Raw genomic sequence first — 23022 nt, 5'->3', positions numbered from 1 at the left:
TGCTACCTGCTTGCTGGCTAGCCAGCTAGCCAGCCCTGTGGGCCTTGCTGCTGCTGCAGCCAAAAAACAAAAGGTGGTGCTGCTGCTGCTTCTGCTGCTTCTGCTTCTGCTTGTGTCTGGCCGCTGTTGGAGCGTCCAGGCACAGGACTTCTGCTGCTGCTGACTAAATGGCCTCCTTAATTGGATCATTTGAGTAGCCAGCACACCTGTGCAGGTAGGGCATGACATGATAGGCAGCTGCCTTGATAGCGGGTGGGTGCTGAATGTTCCTAATTGACAAAATAAGATTAATGCTTATGAAGAAATATAAAATCTCATCCCTTCCTCAATATCGCGCCACACCCCTACCCCTTAATTCCCTGGTTGAACTTGATGGACATATGTCTTTTTTCGACCGTACTAACTATGTAACTATGTAACATAACATGGGGGGGGGGGGGGGGGGTCTCCTGGCTGTTCACACAGGTGTGTCATTGCTGTACATTGACCATGCATTGCTTCTGTGGTATTGCAAAGGCAAAGACAAATGCTTCCAGCCATCCATTGCACTAATGGATTGGTCATCAGCTGGCTGTCTATGTCCCGCATCAATATAGACCAAAGTACAGAGGGTTAGGCTATGCTATTGTGCACCTACCTGATGCATCAGAAGGTGCGAGGCCCTTGCTAAATTCTGTGCACAGACTTTGAGATCTATACTTTAGACTGTATCTAAACCTGCTCCAACATGGACTGACATTCTGGCCTACTTTCAGCCGATGCGACTTGTCTGTCGCTGAACAGTCGCTTTTTATGTATTCAGCACCTATGTATAATGTTGTAAAAATGCTCTAGAAGCTAAAGTCGCAGAAATGTCACACATATTTGGCCTGCAACTTTCTGTGCGACAAATTCAGACAGGAAAAATCAGTATAAATCCTTAGAAAATTATCCCCCAGTGTCTCCATCTGCTGGCGGTATTGAATAAGCATTGCTGCACTGATGGGGTATGCATTAGACGAAAAAAAAGAAGAAAAAGAAGAATAATACGCCCAGAAAAGAGGCGAAAAGGAGAAAAACGTAAAAAAACGTGAAAAAAAAGTAAGAGGAAGAGAAGGGAAAAAAAGGTGGAAATGGGTTTAAAAGTGATTTCGGTGGAGAAATATATATATATATATATATATATATATATATATATATATACGCGCACACACACACATATATATAAACGTATTCTCCGTTGAGATATTGCAGCCGCTGCTGTGTCCAGGCCCAGGAGCCTTAGCACTGTGCTGTGATGTCACTCAATACCACTGACATCACTAGGTGTAAACAACATCTCTCCTTTGCTGTGTATGTGACTATGGAGCTGTTTGGTGATGTCGTCTATTATGGCCTTCATAGAAGCAACAGGAGATTGTTGCATCCATCTAGAACCCTCAGAACTACAGTGCTATGATGTCACTCACTTCCACAGGCCTTGCAGAGTGTAAACAACAACAACCCAGCTTTGTTGTGTATGTAACCATAGGGATTTGTGATGTCACCTAGAACCTTCACAGCAGCGACAGCTTTATGAGGAGCATCAGCACTGCTCTGCCTGAGCAGAACCATCACCGCCATAGGTTGTCAAATAACCCGGGTTTAACCCACACAGGTAAGTCCAATGGGGTGCAGGCATGTCCTCTATGCTTACAGCTTCCCGTGGGTGTTGGTTTGATACCGTTTGGGGACAGCCAAGGAGGCATCTGCAGGCAACAAAGGAAGGTGTGTGCTTGTGTGTGTGTTTCCTATGCAGATCCTAAGCCCAGTGTCACATGCAAGTAGGAGGAGTAAGAAGGGTTCCTGGCAAATCCGGGTTATGGATTGCATTTAAAAAGGCCCCGTGGGAGTGCAATGGGCCCCTGTCTTGCTGCTTAGCAATAATGGTATGGGTTTAGGTTCTGCTGTGTGTACTGGTGGTTGACTGCCCCCCAGCCCAGAGTGTGCATGGAAAATTGTCTGGCAGCCTCCCTGACAGCAAGCAGTGATAGTGCCCATGAAGGGCACCTTGTTGGGCCCGCCCCTTTCACGGTTATCGCTTCTCGGCCTTTTGGCTAAGATCAAGTGTAGTATCTGTTCTTATCAGTTTAATATCTGATACGTCCCCTATCTGGGGACCATATATTAAATGGATTTTTGAGAACGGGGGCCGATTTCGAAGCTTGCTTCCGTCGCCCTATGCATTGACCCGATATGGCAGTATCTTCGGGTACAGTGCACCACCCCCTTACAGGGTTAAAAAGAAAGATTCCTACTTTCATTGCTACCTGCTTGCTGGCTAGCCAGCTAGCCAGCCCTGTGGGCCTTGCTGCTGCTGCAGCCAAAAAACAAAAGGTGGTGCTGCTGCTGCTTCTGCTGCTTCTGCTTGTGTCTGGCCGCTGTTGGAGCGTCCAGGCACAGGACTTCTGCTGCTGCTGACTAAATGGCCTCCTTAATTGGATCATTTGAGTAGCCAGCACACCTGTGCAGGTAGGGCATGACATGATAGGCAGCTGCCTTGATAGCGGGTGGGTGCTGAATCTTCCTAATTGACAAAATAAGATTAATGCTTATGAAGAAATATAAAATCTCATCCCTTCCCCAATATCGCGCCACACACCTACCCCTTAATTCCCTGGTTGAACTTGATGGACATATGTCTTTTTTCGACCGTACTAACTATGTAACTATGTAACATAACATGGGGGGGGGGGGGTCTCCTGGCTGTTCACACAGGTGTGTCATTGCTGTACATTGACCATGCATTGCTTCTGTGGTATTGCAAAGGCAAAGACAAATGCTTCCAGCCATCCATTGCACTAATGGATTGGTCATCAGCTGGCTGTCTATGTCCCGCATCAATATAGACCAAAGTACAGAGGGTTAGGCTATGCTATTGTGCACCTACCTGATGCATCAGAAGGTGCGAGGCCCTTGCTAAATTCTGTGCACAGACTTTGAGATCTATACTTTAGACTGTATCTAAACCTGCTCCAACATGGACTGACATTCTGGCCTACTTTCAGCCGATGCGACTTGTCTGTCGCTGAACAGTCGCTTTTTATGTATTCAGCACCTATGTATAATGTTGTAAAAATGCTCTAGAAGCTAAAGTCGCAGAAATGTCACACATATTTGGCCTGCAACTTTCTGTGCGACAAATTCAGACAGGAAAAATCAGTATAAATCCTTAGAAAATTATCCCCCAGTGTCTCCATCTGCTGGCGGTATTGAATAAGCATTGCTGCACTGATGGGGTATGCATTAGACGAAAAAAAAGAAGAAAAAGAAGAATAATACGCCCAGAAAAGAGGCGAAAAGGAGAAAAACGTAAAAAAACGTGAAAAAAAAGTAAGAGGAAGAGAAGGGAAAAAAAGGTGGAAATGGGTTTAAAAGTGATTTCGGCGGAGAAATATATATATATATATATATATATATATATATATATATATATACGCGCACACACACACATATATATAAACGTATTCTCCGTTGAGATATTGCAGCCGCTGCTGTGTCCAGGCCCAGGAGCCTTAGCACTGTGCTGTGATGTCACTCAATACCACTGACATCACTAGGTGTAAACAACATCTCTCCTTTGCTGTGTATGTGACTATGGAGCTGTTTGGTGATGTCGTCTATTATGGCCTTCATAGAAGCAACAGGAGATTGTTGCATCCATCTAGAACCCTCAGAACTACAGTGCTATGATGTCACTCACTTCCACAGGCCTTGCAGAGTGTAAACAACAACAACCCAGCTTTGTTGTGTATGTAACCATAGGGATTTGTGATGTCACCTAGAACCTTCACAGCAGCGACAGCTTTATGAGGAGCATCAGCACTGCTCTGCCTGAGCAGAACCATCACCGCCATAGGTTGTCAAATAACCCGGGTTTAACCCACACAGGTAAGTCCAATGGGGTGCAGGCATGTCCTCTATGCTTACAGCTTCCCGTGGGTGTTGGTTTGATACCGTTTGGGGACAGCCAAGGAGGCATCTGCAGGCAACAAAGGTAGGTGTGTGCTTGTGTGTGTGTTTCCTATGCAGATCCTAAGCCCAGTGTCACATGCAAGTAGGAGGAGTAAGAAGGGTTCCTGGCAAATCCGGGTTATGGATTGCATTTAAAAAGGCCCCGTGGGAGTGCAATGGGCCCCTGTCTTGCTGCTTAGCAATAATGGTATGGGTTTAGGTTCTGCTGTGTGTACTGGTGGTTGACTGCCCCCCAGCCCAGAGTGTGCATGGAAAATTGTCTGGCAGCCTCCTTGACAGCAAGCAGTGATAGTGCCCATGAAGGGCACCTTGTTGGGCCCGCCCCTTTCACGGTTATCGCTTCTCGGCCTTTTGGCTAAGATCAAGTGTAGTATCTGTTCTTATCAGTTTAATATCTGATACGTCCCCTATCTGGGGACCATATATTAAATGGATTTTTGAGAACGGGGGCCGATTTCGAAGCTTGCTTCCGTCGCCCTATGCATTGACCCGATATGGCAGTATCTTCGGGTACAGTGCACCACCCCCTTACAGGGTTAAAAAGAAAGATTCCTACTTTCATTGCTACCTGCTTGCTGGCTAGCCAGCTAGCCAGCCCTGTGGGCCTTGCTGCTGCTGCAGCCAAAAAACAAAAGGTGGTGCTGCTGCTGCTTCTGCTGCTTCTGCTGCTTCTGCTTCTGCTTGTGTCTGGCCGCTGTTGGAGCGTCCAGGCACAGGACTTCTGCTGCTGCTGACTAAATGGCCTCCTTAATTGGATCATTTGAGTAGCCAGCACACCTGTGCAGGTAGGGCATGACATGATAGGCAGCTGCCTTGATAGCGGGTGGGTGCTGAATGTTCCTAATTGACAAAATAAGATTAATGCTTATGAAGAAATATAAAATCTCATCCCTTCCCCAATATCGCGCCACACCCCTACCCCTTAATTCCCTGGTTGAACTTGATGGACATATGTCTTTTTTCGACCGTACTAACTATGTAACTATGTAACATAACATGGGGGGGGGGGGTCTCCTGGCTGTTCACACAGGTGTGTCATTGCTGTACATTGACCATGCATTGCTTCTGTGGTATTGCAAAGGCAAAGACAAATGCTTCCAGCCATCCATTGCACTAATGGATTGGTCATCAGCTGGCTGTCTATGTCCCGCATCAATATAGACCAAAGTACAGAGGGTTAGGCTATGCTATTGTGCACCTACCTGATGCATCAGAAGGTGCGAGGCCCTTGCTAAATTCTGTGCACAGACTTTGAGATCTATACTTTAGACTGTATCTAAACCTGCTCCAACATGGACTGACATTCTGGCCTACTTTCAGCCGATGCGACTTGTCTGTCGCTGAACAGTCGCTTTTTATGTATTCAGCACCTATGTATAATGTTGTAAAAATGCTCTAGAAGCTAAAGTCGCAGAAATGTCACACATATTTGGCCTGCAACTTTCTGTGCGACAAATTCAGACAGGAAAAATCAGTATAAATCCTTAGAAAATTATCCCCCAGTGTCTCCATCTGCTGGCGGTATTGAATAAGCATTGCTGCACTGATGGGGTATGCATTAGACGAAAAAAAAGAAGAAAAAGAAGAATAATACGCCCAGAAAAGAGGCGAAAAGGAGAAAAACGTAAAAAAACGTGAAAAAAAAAGTAAGAGGAAGAGAAGGGAAAAAAAGGTGGAAATGGGTTTAAAAGTGATTTTGGCGGAGAAATATATATATATATATATATATATATATATATATATATATATACGCGCACACACACACATATATATAAACGTATTCTCCGTTGAGATATTGCAGCCGCTGCTGTGTCCAGGCCCAGGAGCCTTAGCACTGTGCTGTGATGTCACTCAATACCACTGACATCACTAGGTGTAAACAACATCTCTCCTTTGCTGTGTATGTGACTATGGAGCTGTTTGGTGATGCCGTCTATTATGGCCTTCATAGAAGCAACAGGAGATTGTTGCATCCATCTAGAACCCTCAGAACTACAGTGCTATGATGTCACTCACTTCCACAGGCCTTGCAGAGTGTAAACAACAACAACCCAGCTTTGTTGTGTATGTAACCATAGGGATTTGTGATGTCACCTAGAACCTTCACAGCAGCGACAGCTTTATGAGGAGCATCAGCACTGCTCTGCCTGAGCAGAACCATCACCGCCATAGGTTGTCAAATAACCCGGGTTTAACCCACACAGGTAAGTCCAATGGGGTGCAGGCATGTCCTCTATGCTTACAGCTTCCCGTGGGTGTTGGTTTGATACCGTTTGGGGACAGCCAAGGAGGCATCTGCAGGCAACAAAGGTAGGTGTGTGCTTGTGTGTGTGTTTCCTATGCAGATCCTAAGCCCAGTGTCACATGCAAGTAGGAGGAGTAAGAAGGGTTCCTGGCAAATCCGGGTTATGGATTGCATTTAAAAAGGCCCCGTGGGAGTGCAATGGGCCCCTGTCTTGCTGCTTAGCAATAATGGTATGGGTTTAGGTTCTGCTGTGTGTACTGGTGGTTGACTGCCCCCCAGCCCAGAGTGTGCATGGAAAATTGTCTGGCAGCCTCCCTGACAGCAAGCAGTGATAGTGCCCATGAAGGGCACCTTGTTGGGCCTGCCCCTTTCACGGTTATCGCTTCTCGGCCTTTTGGCTAAGATCAAGTGTAGTATCTGTTCTTATCAGTTTAATATCTGATACGTCCCCTATCTGGGGACCATATATTAAATGGATTTTTGAGAACGGGGGCCGATTTCGAAGCTTGCTTCCGTCGCCCTATGCATTGACCCGATATGGCAGTATCTTCGGGTACAGTGCACCACCCCCTTACAGGGTTAAAAAGAAAGATTCCTACTTTCATTGCTACCTGCTTGCTGGCTAGCCAGCTAGCCAGCCCTGTGGGCCTTGCTGCTGCTGCAGCCAAAAAACAAAAGGTGGTGCTGCTGCTGCTTCTGCTGCTTCTGCTTGTGTCTGGCCGCTGTTGGAGCGTCCAGGCACAGGACTTCTGCTGCTGCTGACTAAATGGCCTCCTTAATTGGATCATTTGAGTAGCCAGCACACCTGTGCAGGTAGGGCATGACATGATAGGCAGCTGCCTTGATAGCGGGTGGGTGCTGAATCTTCCTAATTGACAAAATAAGATTAATGCTTATGAAGAAATATAAAATCTCATCCCTTCCCCAATATCGCGCCACACCCCTACCCCTTAATTCCCTGGTTGAACTTGATGGACATATGTCTTTTTTCGACCGTACTAACTATGTAACTATGTAACATAACATGGGGGGGGGGGGGGTCTCCTGGCTGTTCACACAGGTGTGTCATTGCTGTACATTGACCATGCATTGCTTCTGTGGTATTGCAAAGGCAAAGACAAATGCTTCCAGCCATCCATTGCACTAATGGATTGGTCATCAGCTGGCTGTCTATGTCCCGCATCAATATAGACCAAAGTACAGAGGGTTAGGCTATGCTATTGTGCACCTACCTGATGCATCAGAAGGTGCGAGGCCCTTGCTAAATTCTGTGCACAGACTTTGAGATCTATACTTTAGACTGTATCTAAACCTGCTCCAACATGGACTGACATTCTGGCCTACTTTCAGCCGATGCGACTTGTCTGTCGCTGAACAGTCGCTTTTTATGTATTCAGCACCTATGTATAATGTTGTAAAAATGCTCTAGAAGCTAAAGTCGCAGAAATGTCACACATATTTGGCCTGCAACTTTCTGTGCGACAAATTCAGACAGGAAAAATCAGTATAAATCCTTAGAAAATTATCCCCCAGTGTCTCCATCTGCTGGCGGTATTGAATAAGCATTGCTGCACTGATGGGGTATGCATTAGACGAAAAAAAAGAAGAAAAAGAAGAATAATACGCCCAGAAAAGAGGCGAAAAGGAGAAAAACGTAAAAAAACGTGAAAAAAAAGTAAGAGGAAGAGAAGGGAAAAAAAGGTGGAAATGGGTTTAAAAGTGATTTCGGCGGAGAAATATATATATATATATATATATATATATATATATATATATACGCGCACACACACACATATATATAAACGTATTCTCCGTTGAGATATTGCAGCCGCTGCTGTGTCCAGGCCCAGGAGCCTTAGCACTGTGCTGTGATGTCACTCAATACCACTGACATCACTAGGTGTAAACAACATCTCTCCTTTGCTGTGTATGTGACTATGGAGCTGTTTGGTGATGTCGTCTATTATGGCCTTCATAGAAGCAACAGGAGATTGTTGCATCCATCTAGAACCCTCAGAACTACAGTGCTATGATGTCACTCACTTCCACAGGCCTTGCAGAGTGTAAACAACAACAACCCAGCTTTGTTGTGTATGTAACCATAGGGATTTGTGATGTCACCTAGAACCTTCACAGCAGCGACAGCTTTATGAGGAGCATCAGCACTGCTCTGCCTGAGCAGAACCATCACCGCCATAGGTTGTCAAATAACCCGGGTTTAACCCACACAGGTAAGTCCAATGGGGTGCAGGCATGTCCTCTATGCTTACAGCTTCCCGTGGGTGTTGGTTTGATACCGTTTGGGGACAGCCAAGGAGGCATCTGCAGGCAACAAAGGTAGGTGTGTGCTTGTGTGTGTGTTTCCTATGCAGATCCTAAGCCCAGTGTCACATGCAAGTAGGAGGAGTAAGAAGGGTTCCTGGCAAATCCGGGTTATGGATTGCATTTAAAAAGGCCCCGTGGGAGTGCAATGGGCCCCTGTCTTGCTGCTTAGCAATAATGGTATGGGTTTAGGTTCTGCTGTGTGTACTGGTGGTTGACTGCCCCCCAGCCCAGAGTGTGCATGGAAAATTGTCTGGCAGCCTCCCTGACAGCAAGCAGTGATAGTGCCCATGAAGGGCACCTTGTTGGGCCCGCCCCTTTCACGGTTATCGCTTCTCGGCCTTTTGGCTAAGATCAAGTGTAGTATCTGTTCTTATCAGTTTAATATCTGATACGTCCCCTATCTGGGGACCATATATTAAATGGATTTTTGAGAACGGGGACCGATTTCGAAGCTTGCTTCCGTCGCCCTATGCATTGACCCGATATGGCAGTATCTTCGGGTACAGTGCACCACCCCCTTACAGGGTTAAAAAGAAAGATTCCTACTTTCATTGCTACCTGCTTGCTGGCTAGCCAGCTAGCCAGCCCTGTGGGCCTTGCTGCTGCTGCAGCCAAAAAACAAAAGGTGGTGCTGCTGCTGCTTCTGCTTCTGCTTGTGTCTGGCCGCTGTTGGAGCGTCCAGGCACAGGACTTCTGCTGCTGCTGACTAAATGGCCTCCTTAATTGGATCATTTGAGTAGCCAGCACACCTGTGCAGGTAGGGCATGACATGATAGGCAGCTGCCTTGATAGCGGGTGGGTGCTGAATGTTCCTAATTGACAAAATAAGATTAATGCTTATGAAGAAATATAAAATCTCATCCCTTCCCCAATATCGCGCCACACCCCTACCCCTTAATTCCCTGGTTGAACTTGATGGACATATGTCTTTTTTCGACCGTACTAACTATGTAACTATGTAACATAACATGGGGGGGGGGGGGTCTCCTGGCTGTTCACACAGGTGTGTCATTGCTGTACATTGACCATGCATTGCTTCTGTGGTATTGCAAAGGCAAAGACAAATGCTTCCAGCCATCCATTGCACTAATGGATTGGTCATCAGCTGGCTGTCTATGTCCCGCATCAATATAGACCAAAGTACAGAGGGTTAGGATATGCTATTGTGCACCTACCTGATGCATCAGAAGGTGCGAGGCCCTTGCTAAATTCTGTGCACAGACTTTGAGATCTATACTTTAGACTGTATCTAAACCTGCTCCAACATGGACTGACATTCTGGCCTACTTTCAGCCGATGCGACTTGTCTGTCGCTGAACAGTCGCTTTTTATGTATTCAGCACCTATGTATAATGTTGTAAAAATGCTCTAGAAGCTAAAGTCGCAGAAATGTCACACATATTTGGCCTGCAACTTTCTGTGCGACAAATTCAGACAGGAAAAATCAGTATAAATCCTTAGAAAATTATCCCCCAGTGTCTCCATCTGCTGGCGGTATTGAATAAGCATTGCTGCACTGATGGGGTATGCATTAGACGAAAAAAAAGAAGAAAAAGAAGAATAATACGCCCAGAAAAGAGGCGAAAAGGAGAAAAACGTAAAAAAACGTGAAAAAAAAAGTAAGAGGAAGAGAAGGGAAAAAAAGGTGGAAATGGGTTTAAAAGTGATTTCGGCGGAGAAATATATATATATATATATATATATATATATATATATATATATATATACGCGCACACACACACATATATATAAACGTATTCTCCGTTGAGATATTGCAGCCGCTGCTGTGTCCAGGCCCAGGAGCCTTAGCACTGTGCTGTGATGTCACTCAATACCACTGACATCACTAGGTGTAAACAACATCTCTCCTTTGCTGTGTATGTGACTATGGAGCTGTTTGGTGATGCCGTCTATTATGGCCTTCATAGAAGCAACAGGAGATTGTTGCATCCATCTAGAACCCTCAGAACTACAGTGCTATGATGTCACTCACTTCCACAGGCCTTGCAGAGTGTAAACAACAACAACCCAGCTTTGTTGTGTATGTAACCATAGGGATTTGTGATGTCACCTAGAACCTTCACAGCAGCGACAGCTTTATGAGGAGCATCAGCACTGCTCTGCCTGAGCAGAACCATCACCGCCATAGGTTGTCAAATAACCCGGGTTTAACCCACACAGGTATGTCCAATGGGGTGCAGGCATGTCCTCTATGCTTACAGCTTCCCGTGGGTGTTGGTTTGATACCGTTTGGGGACAGCCAAGGAGGCATCTGCAGGCAACAAAGGTAGGTGTGTGCTTGTGTGTGTGTTTCCTATGCAGATCCTAAGCCCAGTGTCACATGCAAGTAGGAGGAGTAAGAAGGGTTCCTGGCAAATCCCGGTTATGGATTGCATTTAAAAAGGCCCCGTGGGAGTGCAATGGGCCCCTGTCTTGCTGCTTAGCAATAATGGTATGGGTTTAGGTTCTGCTGTGTGTACTGGTGGTTGACTGCCCCCCAGCCCAGAGTGTGCATGGAAAATTGTCTGGCAGCCTCCCTGACAGCAAGCAGTGATAGTGCCCATGAAGGGCACCTTGTTGGGCCCGCCCCTTTCACGGTTATCGCTTCTCGGCCTTTTGGCTAAGATCAAGTGTAGTATCTGTTCTTATCAGTTTTTCATGCCGGTGGACAGTAACGCCGGTATGGGGCTGGTGGGGATGGGTGCTGCATGGAGGATGCAGGTGTACCAGGGCTTTCCGGGGCTGGTTCTGAGGAATCAGCTCGACGGCTGCCCCGATGTGACCTGTTCCCTCCGGGTCTCGCCATGAGGCTGAGAGGGTCTAGAGCCGAGGTACTTTTGTGCCTCGGGGAGTGGTGACCCCGAGGTGCCGAAACTCACTGGGAGGATAGACTCACTGAGTTGAAGCACGGGCACCATAATCTCTTCACCTTGTGGCACTCACCTCTTGATTCCCGGCCTTCTGGCTAGGATCAGAGAAATTTTTATAGATCCGGCCGGATGTCCGGGCAGTATATCTGCACACATTCACTTATTTATTTCTTTTTTGTCTCACTGTGTCACTTTTTGCGTGTTGTGTGTTCACAGGATTGGTCAGGATGCGGTAGCCCTTCTGGGTGTCCCTCCTGGCGGTCTAGGGGAGGTGTGTGTGGCCATTAGGTTCCGCACCTCCCTGCAAAAACCCCGGGTACTCCTGCTTTTGCAGGGTACCTACCGTAATCGGCTCTGCGGGCAGATACCTTGGCTAACGCCAAGGGGGATGCCGGGAGCATTTGTGGTCCCCTAGTAGCTTCGGCGAAAAGGGACATCGAACCTGGAACTTCGCAGGTACCTTTTGGTCCGGAGGCGAAGGGTAAGGTTTGTTGGGGGGCCTCTCTCCTATCGGAGAAGGGCTTGCGATAGACCGCATCCTTTGTGCACGTTTTTTTTAGTGTAACACGTTTGCACTTTTTCTTGCACTTTGGGTGAATCGAAAGCACGTTCCTCGGCTTTAAAAAAAAAAAAAAAAAAAAAAAAAAAAAAATCTGTTCTTATCAGTTTAATATCTGATACGTCCCCTATCTGGGGACCATATATTAAATGGATTTTTGAGAACGGGGGCCGATTTCGAAGCTTGCTTCCGTCGCCCTATGCATTGACCCGATATGGCAGTATCTTCGGGTACAGTGCACCACCCCCTTACAGGGTTAAAAAGAAAGATTCCTACTTTCATTGCTACCTGCTTGCTGGCTAGCCAGCTAGCCAGCCCTGTGGGCCTTGCTGCTGCTGCAGCCAAAAAACAAAAGGTGGTGCTGCTGCTGCTTCTGCTGCTTCTGCTTCTGCTTGTGTCTGGCCGCTGTTGGAGCGTCCAGGCACAGGACTTCTGCTGCTGCTGACTAAATGGCCTCCTTAATTGGATCATTTGAGTAGCCAGCACACCTGTGCAGGTAGGGCATGACATGATAGGCAGCTGCCTTGATAGCGGGTGGGTGCTGAATGTTCCTAATTGACAAAATAAGATTAATGCTTATGAAGAAATATAAAATCTCATCCCTTCCCCAATATCGCGCCACACCCCTACCCCTTAATTCCCTGGTTGAACTTGATGGACATATGTCTTTTTTCGACCGTACTAACTATGTAACTATGTAACATAACATGGGGGGGGGGGGGGTCTCCTGGCTGTTCACACAGGTGTGTCATTGCTGTACATTGACCATGCATTGCTTCTGTGGTATTGCAAAGGCAAAGACAAATGCTTCCAGCCATCCATTGCACTAATGGATTGGTCATCAGCTGGCTGTCTATGTCCCGCATCAATATAGACCAAAGTACAGAGGGTTAGGCTATGCTATTGTGCACCTACCTGATGCATCAGAAGGTGCGAGGCCCTTGCTAAATTCTGTGCACAGACTTTGAGATCTATACTTTAGACTGTATCTAAACCTGCTCCAACATGGACTGACATTCTGGCCTACTTTCAGCCGATGCGACTTGTCTGTCGCTGAACAGTCGCTTTTTATGTATTCAGCACCTATGTATAATGTTGTAAAAATGCTCTAGAAGCTAAAGTCGCAGAAATGTCACACATATTTGGCCTGCAACTTTCTGTGCGACAAATTCAGACAGGAAAAATCAGTATAAATCCTTAGAAAATTATCCCCCAGTGTCTCCATCTGCTGGCGGTATTGAATAAGCATTGCTGCACTGATGGGGTATGCATTAGACGAAAAAAAAGAAGAAAAAGAAGAATAATACGCCCAGAAAAGAGGCGAAAAGGAGAAAAACGTAAAAAAACGTGAAAAAAAAGTAAGAGGAAGAGAAGGGAAAAAAAGGTGGAAATGGGTTTAAAAGTGATTTCGGCGGAGAAATATATATATATATATATATATATATATATATATACGCGCACACACACACATATATATAAACGTATTCTCCGTTGAGATATTGCAGCCGCTGCTGTGTCCAGGCCCAGGAGCCTTAGCACTGTGCTGTGATGTCACTCAATACCACTGACATCACTAGGTGTAAACAACATCTCTCCTTTGCTGTGTATGTGACTATGGAGCTGTTTGGTGATGTCGTCTATTATGGCCTTCATAGAAGCAACAGGAGATTGTTGCATCCATCTAGAACCCTCAGAACTACAGTGCTATGATGTCACTCACTTCCACAGGCCTTGCAGAGTGTAAACAACAACAACCCAGCTTTGTTGTGTATGTAACCATAGGGATTTGTGATGTCACCTAGAACCTTCACAGCAGCGACAGCTTTATGAGGAGCATCAGCACTGCTCTGCCTGAGCAGAACCATCACCGCCATAGGTTGTCAAATAACCCGGGTTTAACCCACACAGGTAAGTCCAATGGGGTGCAGGCATGTCCTCTATGCTTACAGCTTCCCGTGGGTGTTGGTTTGATACCGTTTGGGGACAGCCAAGGAGGCATCTGCAGGCAACAAAGGTAGGTGTGTGCTTGTGTGTGTGTTTCCTATGCAGATCCTAAGCCCAGTGTCACATGCAAGTAGGAGGAGTAAGAAGGGTTCCTGGCAAATCCGGGTTATGGATTGCATTTAAAAAGGCCCCGTGGGAGTGCAATGGGCCCCTGTCTTGCTGCTTAGCAATAATGGTATGGGTTTAGGTTCTGCTGTGTGTACTGGTGGTTGACTGCCCCCCAGCCCAGAGTGTGCATGGAAAATTGTCTGGCAGCCTCCCTGACAGCAAGCAGTGATAGTGCCCATGAAGGGCACCTTGTTGGGCCCGCCCCTTTCACGGTTATCGCTTCTCGGCCTTTTGGCTAAGATCAAGTGTAGTATCTGTTCTTATCAGTTTAATATCTGATACGTCCCCTATCTGGGGACCATATATTAAATGGATTTTTGAGAACGGGGGCCGATTTCGAAGCTTGCTTCCGTCGCCCTATGCATTGACCCGATATGGCAGTATCTTCGGGTACAGTGCACCACCCCCTTACAGGGTTAAAAAGAAAGATTCCTACTTTCATCGCTACCTGCTTGCTGGCTAGCCAGCTAGCCAGCCCTGTGGGCCTTGCTGCTGCTGCAGCCAAAAGACAAAAGGTGGTGCTGCTGCTGCTTCTGCTGCTTCTGCTTGTGTCTGGCCGCTGTTGGAGCGTCCAGGCACAGGACTTCTGCTGCTGCTGACTAAATGGCCTCCTTAATTGGATCATTTGAGTAGCCAGCACACCTGTGCAGGTAGGGCATGACATGATAGGCAGCTGCCTTGATAGCGGGTGGGTGCTGAATCTTCCTAATTGACAAAATAAGATTAATGCTTATGAAGAAATATAAAATCTCATCCCTTCCCCAATATCGCGCCACACCCCTACCCCTTAATTCCCTGGTTGAACTTGATGGACATATGTCTTTTTTCGACCGTACTAACTATGTAACTATGTAACATAACATGGGGGGGGGGGGGGGGGGGGGGTCTCCTGGCTGTTCACACAGGTGTGTCATTGCTGTACATTGACCATGCATTGCTTCTGTGGTATTGCAAAGGCAAAGACAAATGCTTCCAGCCATCCATTGCACTAATGGATTGGTCATCAGCTGGCTGTCTATGTCCCGCATCAATATAGACCAAAGTACAGAGGGTTAGGCTATGCTATTGTGCACCTACCTGATGCATCAGAAGGTGCGAGGCCCTTGCTAAATTCTGTGCACAGACTTTGAGATCTATACTTTAGACTGTATCTAAACCTGCTCCAACATGGACTGACATTCTGGCCTACTTTCAGCCGATGCGACTTGTCTGTCGCTGAACAGTCGCTTTTTATGTATTCAGCACCTATGTATAATGTTGTAAAAATGCTCTAGAAGCTAAAATCGCAGAAATGTCACACATATTTGGCCTGCAACTTTCTGTGCGACAAATTCAGACAGGAAAAATCAGTATAAATCCTTAGAAAATTATCCCCCAGTGTCTCCATCTGCTGGCGGTATTGAATAAGCATTGCTGCACTGATGGGGTATGCATTAGACGAAAAAAAAGAAGAAAAAGAAGAATAATACGCCCAGAAAAGAGGCGAAAAGGAGAAAAACGTAAAAAACGTGAAAAAAAAAGTAAGAGGAAGAGAAGGGAAAAAAAGGTGGAAATGGATTTAAAAGTGATTTCGGCGGAGAAATATATATATATATATATATATATATATATATATATATATATACGCGCACACACATATATATAAACGTATTCTCCGTTGAGATATTGCAGCCGCTGCTGTGTCCAGGCCCAGGAGCCTTAGCACTGTGCTGTGATGTCACTCAATACCACTGACATCACTAGGTGTAAACAACATCTCTCCTTTGCTGTGTATGTGACTATGGAGCTGTTTGGTGATGTCGTCTATTATGGCCTTCATAGAAGCAACAGGAGATTGTTGCATCCATCTAGAACCCTCAGAACTACAGTGCTATGATGTCACTCACTTCCACAGGCCTTGCAGAGTGTAAACAACAACAACCCAGCTTTGTTGTGTATGTAACCATAGGGATTTGTGATGTCACCTAGAACCTTCACAGCAGCGACAGCTTTATGAGGAGCATCAGCACTGCTCTGCCTGAGCAGAACCATCACCGCCATAGGTTGTCAAATAACCCGGGTTTAACCCACACAGGTAAGTCCAATGGGGTGCAGGCATGTCCTCTATGCTTACAGCTTCCCGTGGGTGTTGGTTTGATACCGTTTGGGGACAGCCAAGGAGGCATCTGCAGGCAACAAAGGTAGGTGTGTGCTTGTGTGTGTGTTTCCTATGCAGATCCTAAGCCCAGTGTCACATGCAAGTAGGAGGAGTAAGAAGGGTTCCTGGCAAATCCGGGTTATGGATTGCATTTAAAAAGGCCCCGTGGGAGTGCAATGGGCCCCTGTCTTGCTGCTTAGCAATAATGGTATGGGTTTAGGTTCTGCTGTGTGTACTGGTGGTTGACTGCCCCCCAGCCCAGAGTGTGCATGGAAAATTGTCTGGCAGCCTCCCTGACAGCAAGCAGTGATAGTGCCCATGAAGGGCACCTTGTTGGGCCCGCCCCTTTCACGGTTATCGCTTCTCGGCCTTTTGGCTAAGATCAAGTGTAGTATCTGTTCTTATCAGTTTAATATCTGATACGTCCCCTATCTGGGGACCATATATTAAATGGATTTTTGAGAACGGGGGCCGATTTCGAAGCTTGCTTCCGTCGCCCTATGCATTGACCCGATATGGCAGTATCTTCGGGTACAGTGCACCACCCCCTTACAGGGTTAAAAAGAAAGATTCCTACTTTCATTGCTACCTGCTTGCTGGCTAGCCAGCTAGCCAGCCCTGTGGGCCTTGCTGCTGCTGCAGCCAAAAAACAAAAGGTGGTGCTGCTGCTGCTTCTGCTGCTTCTGCTGCTTCTGCTTCTGCTTGTGTCTGGCCGCTGTTGGAGCGTCCAGGCACAGGACTTCTGCTGCTGCTGACTAAATGGCCTCCTTAATTGGATCATTTGAGTAGCCAGCACACCTGTGCAGGTAGGGCATGACATGATAGGCAGCTGCCTTGATAGCGGGTGGGTGCTGAATGTTCCTAATTGACAAAATAAGATTAATGCTTATGAAGAAATATAAAATCTCATCCCTTCCCCAATATCGCGCCACACCCCTACCCCTTAATTCCCTGGTTGAACTTGATGGACATATGTCTTTTTTCGACCGTACTAACTATGTAACTATGTAACATAACATGGGGGGGGGGGGGGGGGGGGTCTCCTGGCTGTTCACACAGGTGTGTCATTGCTGTACATTGACCATGCATTGCTTCTGTGGTATTGCAAAGGCAAAGACAAATGCTTCCAGCCATCCATTGCACTAATGGATTGGTCATCAGCTGGCTGTCTATGTCCCGCATCAATATAGACCAAAGTACAGAGGGTTAGGCTATGCTATTGTGCACCTACCTGATGCATCAGAAGGTGCGAGGCCCTTGCTAAATTCTGTGCACAGACTTTGAGATCTATACTTTAGACTGTATCTAAACCTGCTCCAACATGGACTGACATTCTGGCCTACTTTCAGCCGATGCGACTTGTCTGTCGCTGAACAGTCGCTTTTTATGTATTCAGCACCTATGTATAATGTTGTAAAAATGCTCTAGAAGCTAAAGTCGCAGAAATGTCACACATATTTGGCCTGCAACTTTCTGTGCGACAAATTCAGACAGGAAAAATCAGTATAAATCCTTAGAAAATTATCCCCCAGTGTCTCCATCTGCTGGCGGTATTGAATAAGCATTGCTGCACTGATGGGGTATGCATTAGACGAAAAAAAAGAAGAAAAAGAAGAATAATACGCCCAGAAAAGAGGCGAAAAGGAGAAAAACGTAAAAAAACGTGAAAAAAAAGTAAGAGGAAGAGAAGGGAAAAAAAGGTGGAAATGGGTTTAAAAGTGATTTCGGCGGAGAAATATATATATATATATATATATATATATATATATATATACGCGCACACACACACATATATATAAACGTATTCTCCGTTGAGATATTGCAGCCGCTGCTGTGTCCAGGCCCAGGAGCCTTAGCACTGTGCTGTGATGTCACTCAATACCACTGACATCACTAGGTGTAAACAACATCTCTCCTTTGCTGTGTATGTGACTATGGAGCTGTTTGGTGATGTCGTCTATTATGGCCTTCATAGAAGCAACAGGAGATTGTTGCATCCATCTAGAACCCTCAGAACTACAGTGCTATGATGTCACTCACTTCCACAGGCCTTGCAGAGTGTAAACAACAACAACCCAGCTTTGTTGTGTATGTAACCATAGGGATTTGTGATGTCACCTAGAACCTTCACAGCAGCGACAGCTTTATGAGGAGCATCAGCACTGCTCTGCCTGAGCAGAACCATCACCGCCATAGGTTGTCAAATAACCCGGGTTTAACCCACACAGGTAAGTCCAATGGGGTGCAGGCATGTCCTCTATGCTTACAGCTTCCCGTGGGTGTTGGTTTGATACCGTTTGGGGACAGCCAAGGAGGCATCTGCAGGCAACAAAGGTAGGTGTGTGCTTGTGTGTGTGTTTCCTATGCAGATCCTAAGCCCAGTGTCACATGCAAGTAGGAGGAGTAAGAAGGGTTCCTGGCAAATCCGGGTTATGGATTGCATTTAAAAAGGCCCCGTGGGAGTGCAATGGGCCCCTGTCTTGCTGCTTAGCAATAATGGTATGGGTTTAGGTTCTGCTGTGTGTACTGGTGGTTGACTGCCCCCCAGCCCAGAGTGTGCATGGAAAATTGTCTGGCAGCCTCCCTGACAGCAAGCAGTGATAGTGCCCATGAAGGGCACCTTGTTGGGCCCGCCCCTTTCACGGTTATCGCTTCTCGGCCTTTTGGCTAAGATCAAGTGTAGTATCTGTTCTTATCAGTTTAATATCTGATACGTCCCCTATCTGGGGACCATATATTAAATGGATTTTTGAGAACGGGGGCCGATTTCGAAGCTTGCTTCCGTCGCCCTATGCATTGACCCGATATGGCAGTATCTTCGGGTACAGTGCACCACCCCCTTACAGGGTTAAAAAGAAAGATTCCTACTTTCATTGCTACCTGCTTGCTGGCTAGCCAGCTAGCCAGCCCTGTGGGCCTTGCTGCTGCTGCAGCCAAAAAACAAAAGGTGGTGCTGCTGCTGCTTCTGCTTCTGCTGCTTCTGCTTCTGCTTGTGTCTGGCCGCTGTTGGAGCGTCCAGGCACAGGACTTCTGCTGCTGCTGACTAAATGGCCTCCTTAATTGGATCATTTGAGTAGCCAGCACACCTGTGCAGGTAGGGCATGACATGATAGGCAGCTGCCTTGATAGCGGGTGGGTGCTGAATGTTCCTAATTGACAAAATAAGATTAATGCTTATGAAGAAATATAAAATCTCATCCCTTCCCCAATATCGCGCCACACCCCTACCCCTTAATTCCCTGGTTGAACTTGATGGACATATGTCTTTTTTCGACCGTACTAACTATGTAACTATGTAACATAACATGGGGGGGGGGGGGGGGTCTCCTGGCTGTTCACACAGGTGTGTCATTGCTGTACATTGACCATGCATTGCTTCTGTGGTATTGCAAAGGCAAAGACAAATGCTTCCAGCCATCCATTGCACTAATGGATTGGTCATCAGCTGGCTGTCTATGTCCCGCATCAATATAGACCAAAGTACAGAGGGTTAGGCTATGCTATTGTGCACCTACCTGATGCATCAGAAGGTGCGAGGCCCTTGCTAAATTCTGTGCACAGACTTTGAGATCTATACTTTAGACTGTATCTAAACCTGCTCCAACATGGACTGACATTCTGGCCTACTTTCAGCCGATGCGACTTGTCTGTCGCTGAACAGTCGCTTTTTATGTATTCAGCACCTATGTATAATGTTGTAAAAATGCTCTAGAAGCTAAAGTCGCAGAAATGTCACACATATTTGGCCTGCAACTTTCTGTGCGACAAATTCAGACAGGAAAAATCAGTATAAATCCTTAGAAAATTATCCCCCAGTGTCTCCATCTGCTGGCGGTATTGAATAAGCATTGCTGCACTGATGGGGTATGCATTAGACGAAAAAAAAGAAGAAAAAGAAGAATAATACGCCCAGAAAAGAGGCGAAAAGGAGAAAAACGTAAAAAAACGTGAAAAAAAAGTAAGAGGAAGAGAAGGGAAAAAAAGGTGGAAATGGGTTTAAAAGTGATTTCGGCGGAGAAATATATATATATATATATATATATATATATATATATATATATATATATACGCGCACACACACACATATATATAAACGTATTCTCCGTTGAGATATTGCAGCCGCTGCTGTGTCCAGGCCCAGGAGCCTTAGCACTGTGCTGTGATGTCACTCAATACCACTGACATCACTAGGTGTAAACAACATCTCTCCTTTGCTGTGTATGTGACTATGGAGCTGTTTGGTGATGTCGTCTATTATGGCCTTCATAGAAGCAACAGGAGATTGTTGCATCCATCTAGAACCCTCAGAACTACAGTGCTATGATGTCACTCACTTCCACAGGCCTTGCAGAGTGTAAACAACAACAACCCAGCTTTGTTGTGTATGTAACCATAGGGATTTGTGATGTCACCTAGAACCTTCACAGCAGCGACAGCTTTATGAGGAGCATCAGCACTGCTCTGCCTGAGCAGAACCATCACCGCCATAGGTTGTCAAATAACCCGGGTTTAACCCACACAGGTAAGTCCAATGGGGTGCAGGCATGTCCTCTATGCTTACAGCTTCCCGTGGGTGTTGGTTTGATACCGTTTGGGGACAGCCAAGGAGGCATCTGCAGGCAACAAAGGTAGGTGTGTGCTTGTGTGTGTGTTTCCTATGCAGATCCTAAGCCCAGTGTCACATGCAAGTAGGAGGAGTAAGAAGGGTTCCTGGCAAATCCGGGTTATGGATTGCATTTAAAAAGGCCCCGTGGGAGTGCAATGGGCCCCTGTCTTGCTGCTTAGCAATAATGGTATGGGTTTAGGTTCTGCTGTGTGTACTGGTGGTTGACTGCCCCCCAGCCCAGAGTGTGCATGGAAAATTGTCTGGCAGCCTCCCTGACAGCAAGCAGTGATAGTGCCCATGAAGGGCACCTTGTTGGGCCCGCCCCTTTCACGGTTATTGCTTCTCGGCCTTTTGGCTAAGATCAAGTGTAGTATCTGTTCTTATCAGTTTAATATCTGATACGTCCCCTATCTGGGGACCATATATTAAATGGATTTTTGAGAACGGGGGCCGATTTCGAAGCTTGCTTCCGTCGCCCTATGCATTGACCCGATATGGCAGTATCTTCGGGTACAGTGCACCACCCCCTTACAGGGTTAAAAAGAAAGATTCCTACTTTCATTGCTACCTGCTTGCTGGCTAGCCAGCTAGCCAGCCCTGTGGGCCTTGCTGCTGCTGCAGCCAAAAAACAAAAGGTGGCGCTGCTGCTGCTTCTGCTGCTTCTGCTTCTGCTTGTGTCTGGCCGCTGTTGGAGCGTCCAGGCACAGGACTTCTGCTGCTGCTGACTAAATGGCCTCCTTAATTGGATCATTTGAGTAGCCAGCACACCTGTGCAGGTAGGGCATGACATGATAGGCAGCTGCCTTGATAGCGGGTGGGTGCTGAATGTTCCTAATTGACAAAATAAGATTAATGCTTATGAAGAAATATAAAATCTCATCCCTTCCCCAATATCGCGCCACACCCCTACCCCTTAATTCCCTGGTTGAACTTGATGGACATATGTCTTTTTTCGACCGTACTAACTATGTAACTATGTAACATAACATGGGGGGGGGGGGTCTCCTGGCTGTTCACACAGGTGTGTCATTGCTGTACATTGACCATGCATTGCTTCTGTGGTATTGCAAAGGCAAAGACAAATGCTTCCAGCCATCCATTGCACTAATGGATTGGTCATCAGCTGGCTGTCTATGTCCCGCATCAATATAGACCAAAGTACAGAGGGTTAGGCTATGCTATTGTGCACCTACCTGATGCATCAGAAGGTGCGAGGCCCTTGCTAAATTCTGTGCACAGACTTTGAGATCTATACTTTAGACTGTATCTAAACCTGCTCCAACATGGACTGACATTCTGGCCTACTTTCAGCCGATGCGACTTGTCTGTCGCTGAACAGTCGCTTTTTATGTATTCAGCACCTATGTATAATGTTGTAAAAATGCTCTAGAAGCTAAAGTCGCAGAAATGTCACACATATTTGGCCTGCAACTTTCTGTGCGACAAATTCAGACAGGAAAAATCAGTATAAATCCTTAGAAAATTATCCCCCAGTGTCTCCATCTGCTGGCGGTATTGAATAAGCATTGCTGCACTGATGGGGTATGCATTAGACGAAAAAAAAGAAGAAAAAGAAGAATAATACGCCCAGAAAAGAGGCGAAAAGGAGAAAAACGTAAAAAAACTTGAAAAAAAAGTAAGAGGAAGAGAAGGGAAAAAAAGGTGGAAATGGGTTTAAAAGTGATTTCGGCGGAGAAATATATATATATATATATATATATATATATATATATATATATATATACGCGCACACACACACATATATATATAAACGTATTCTCCGTTGAGATATTGCAGCCGCTGCTGTGTCCAGGCCCAGGAGCCTTAGCACTGTGCTGTGATGTCACTCAATACCACTGACATCACTAGGTGTAAACAACATCTCTCCTTTGCTGTGTATGTGACTATGGAGCTGTTTGGTGATGTCGTCTATTATGGCCTTCATAGAAGCAACAGGAGATTGTTGCATCCATCTAGAACCCTCAGAACTACAGTGCTATGATGTCACTCACTTCCACAGGCCTTGCAGAGTGTAAACAACAACAACCCAGCTTTGTTGTGTATGTAACCATAGGGATTTGTGATGTCACCTAGAACCTTCACAGCAGCGACAGCTTTATGAGGAGCATCAGCACTGCTCTGCCTGAGCAGAACCATCACCGCCATAGGTTGTCA

General features: G+C 46.2%; 10 non-coding genes across 10 annotated transcripts; all 10 read left to right on the top strand.

Moving 5' to 3' along the window:
- Positions 1–2055: 2055 nt before the first annotated feature.
- Positions 2056–2246, top strand: LOC130315119 (U2 spliceosomal RNA). Its single transcript, XR_008862701.1, has one exon. It is a non-coding gene; the product is annotated as a U2 spliceosomal RNA (small nuclear RNA).
- Positions 2247–4328: 2082 nt separating this feature from the next.
- Positions 4329–4519, top strand: LOC130315118 (U2 spliceosomal RNA). Its single transcript, XR_008862700.1, has one exon. It is a non-coding gene; the product is annotated as a U2 spliceosomal RNA (small nuclear RNA).
- Positions 4520–6616: 2097 nt separating this feature from the next.
- Positions 6617–6807, top strand: LOC130315117 (U2 spliceosomal RNA). The gene has a single exon (XR_008862699.1). It is a non-coding gene; the product is annotated as a U2 spliceosomal RNA (small nuclear RNA).
- A 2081-nt stretch (positions 6808–8888) lies between these two features.
- LOC130315209 (U2 spliceosomal RNA) lies at positions 8889–9079 on the top strand. Its single transcript, XR_008862782.1, has one exon. It is a non-coding gene; the product is annotated as a U2 spliceosomal RNA (small nuclear RNA).
- A 2084-nt stretch (positions 9080–11163) lies between these two features.
- LOC130315235 (U2 spliceosomal RNA) lies at positions 11164–11351 on the top strand. Its single transcript, XR_008862800.1, has one exon. It is a non-coding gene; the product is annotated as a U2 spliceosomal RNA (small nuclear RNA).
- A 694-nt stretch (positions 11352–12045) lies between these two features.
- LOC130315230 (U2 spliceosomal RNA) lies at positions 12046–12238 on the top strand. The gene has a single exon (XR_008862797.1). It is a non-coding gene; the product is annotated as a U2 spliceosomal RNA (small nuclear RNA).
- Positions 12239–14319: 2081 nt separating this feature from the next.
- On the top strand, positions 14320–14510 carry LOC130315114 (U2 spliceosomal RNA). The gene has a single exon (XR_008862697.1). It is a non-coding gene; the product is annotated as a U2 spliceosomal RNA (small nuclear RNA).
- Positions 14511–16597: 2087 nt separating this feature from the next.
- On the top strand, positions 16598–16788 carry LOC130315113 (U2 spliceosomal RNA). Its single transcript, XR_008862696.1, has one exon. It is a non-coding gene; the product is annotated as a U2 spliceosomal RNA (small nuclear RNA).
- A 2100-nt stretch (positions 16789–18888) lies between these two features.
- LOC130315112 (U2 spliceosomal RNA) lies at positions 18889–19079 on the top strand. The gene has a single exon (XR_008862695.1). It is a non-coding gene; the product is annotated as a U2 spliceosomal RNA (small nuclear RNA).
- A 2103-nt stretch (positions 19080–21182) lies between these two features.
- Positions 21183–21373, top strand: LOC130315190 (U2 spliceosomal RNA). The gene has a single exon (XR_008862765.1). It is a non-coding gene; the product is annotated as a U2 spliceosomal RNA (small nuclear RNA).
- The last annotated feature ends 1649 nt before the right edge of the window (positions 21374–23022 follow it).

This window comes from Hyla sarda, unplaced genomic scaffold, assembly GCF_029499605.1.
Source record: "Hyla sarda isolate aHylSar1 unplaced genomic scaffold, aHylSar1.hap1 scaffold_186, whole genome shotgun sequence".
NCBI classification, from domain to species: domain Eukaryota; kingdom Metazoa; phylum Chordata; class Amphibia; order Anura; family Hylidae; genus Hyla; species Hyla sarda.
This window is presented reverse-complemented; position numbering and strand designations above follow the sequence as displayed.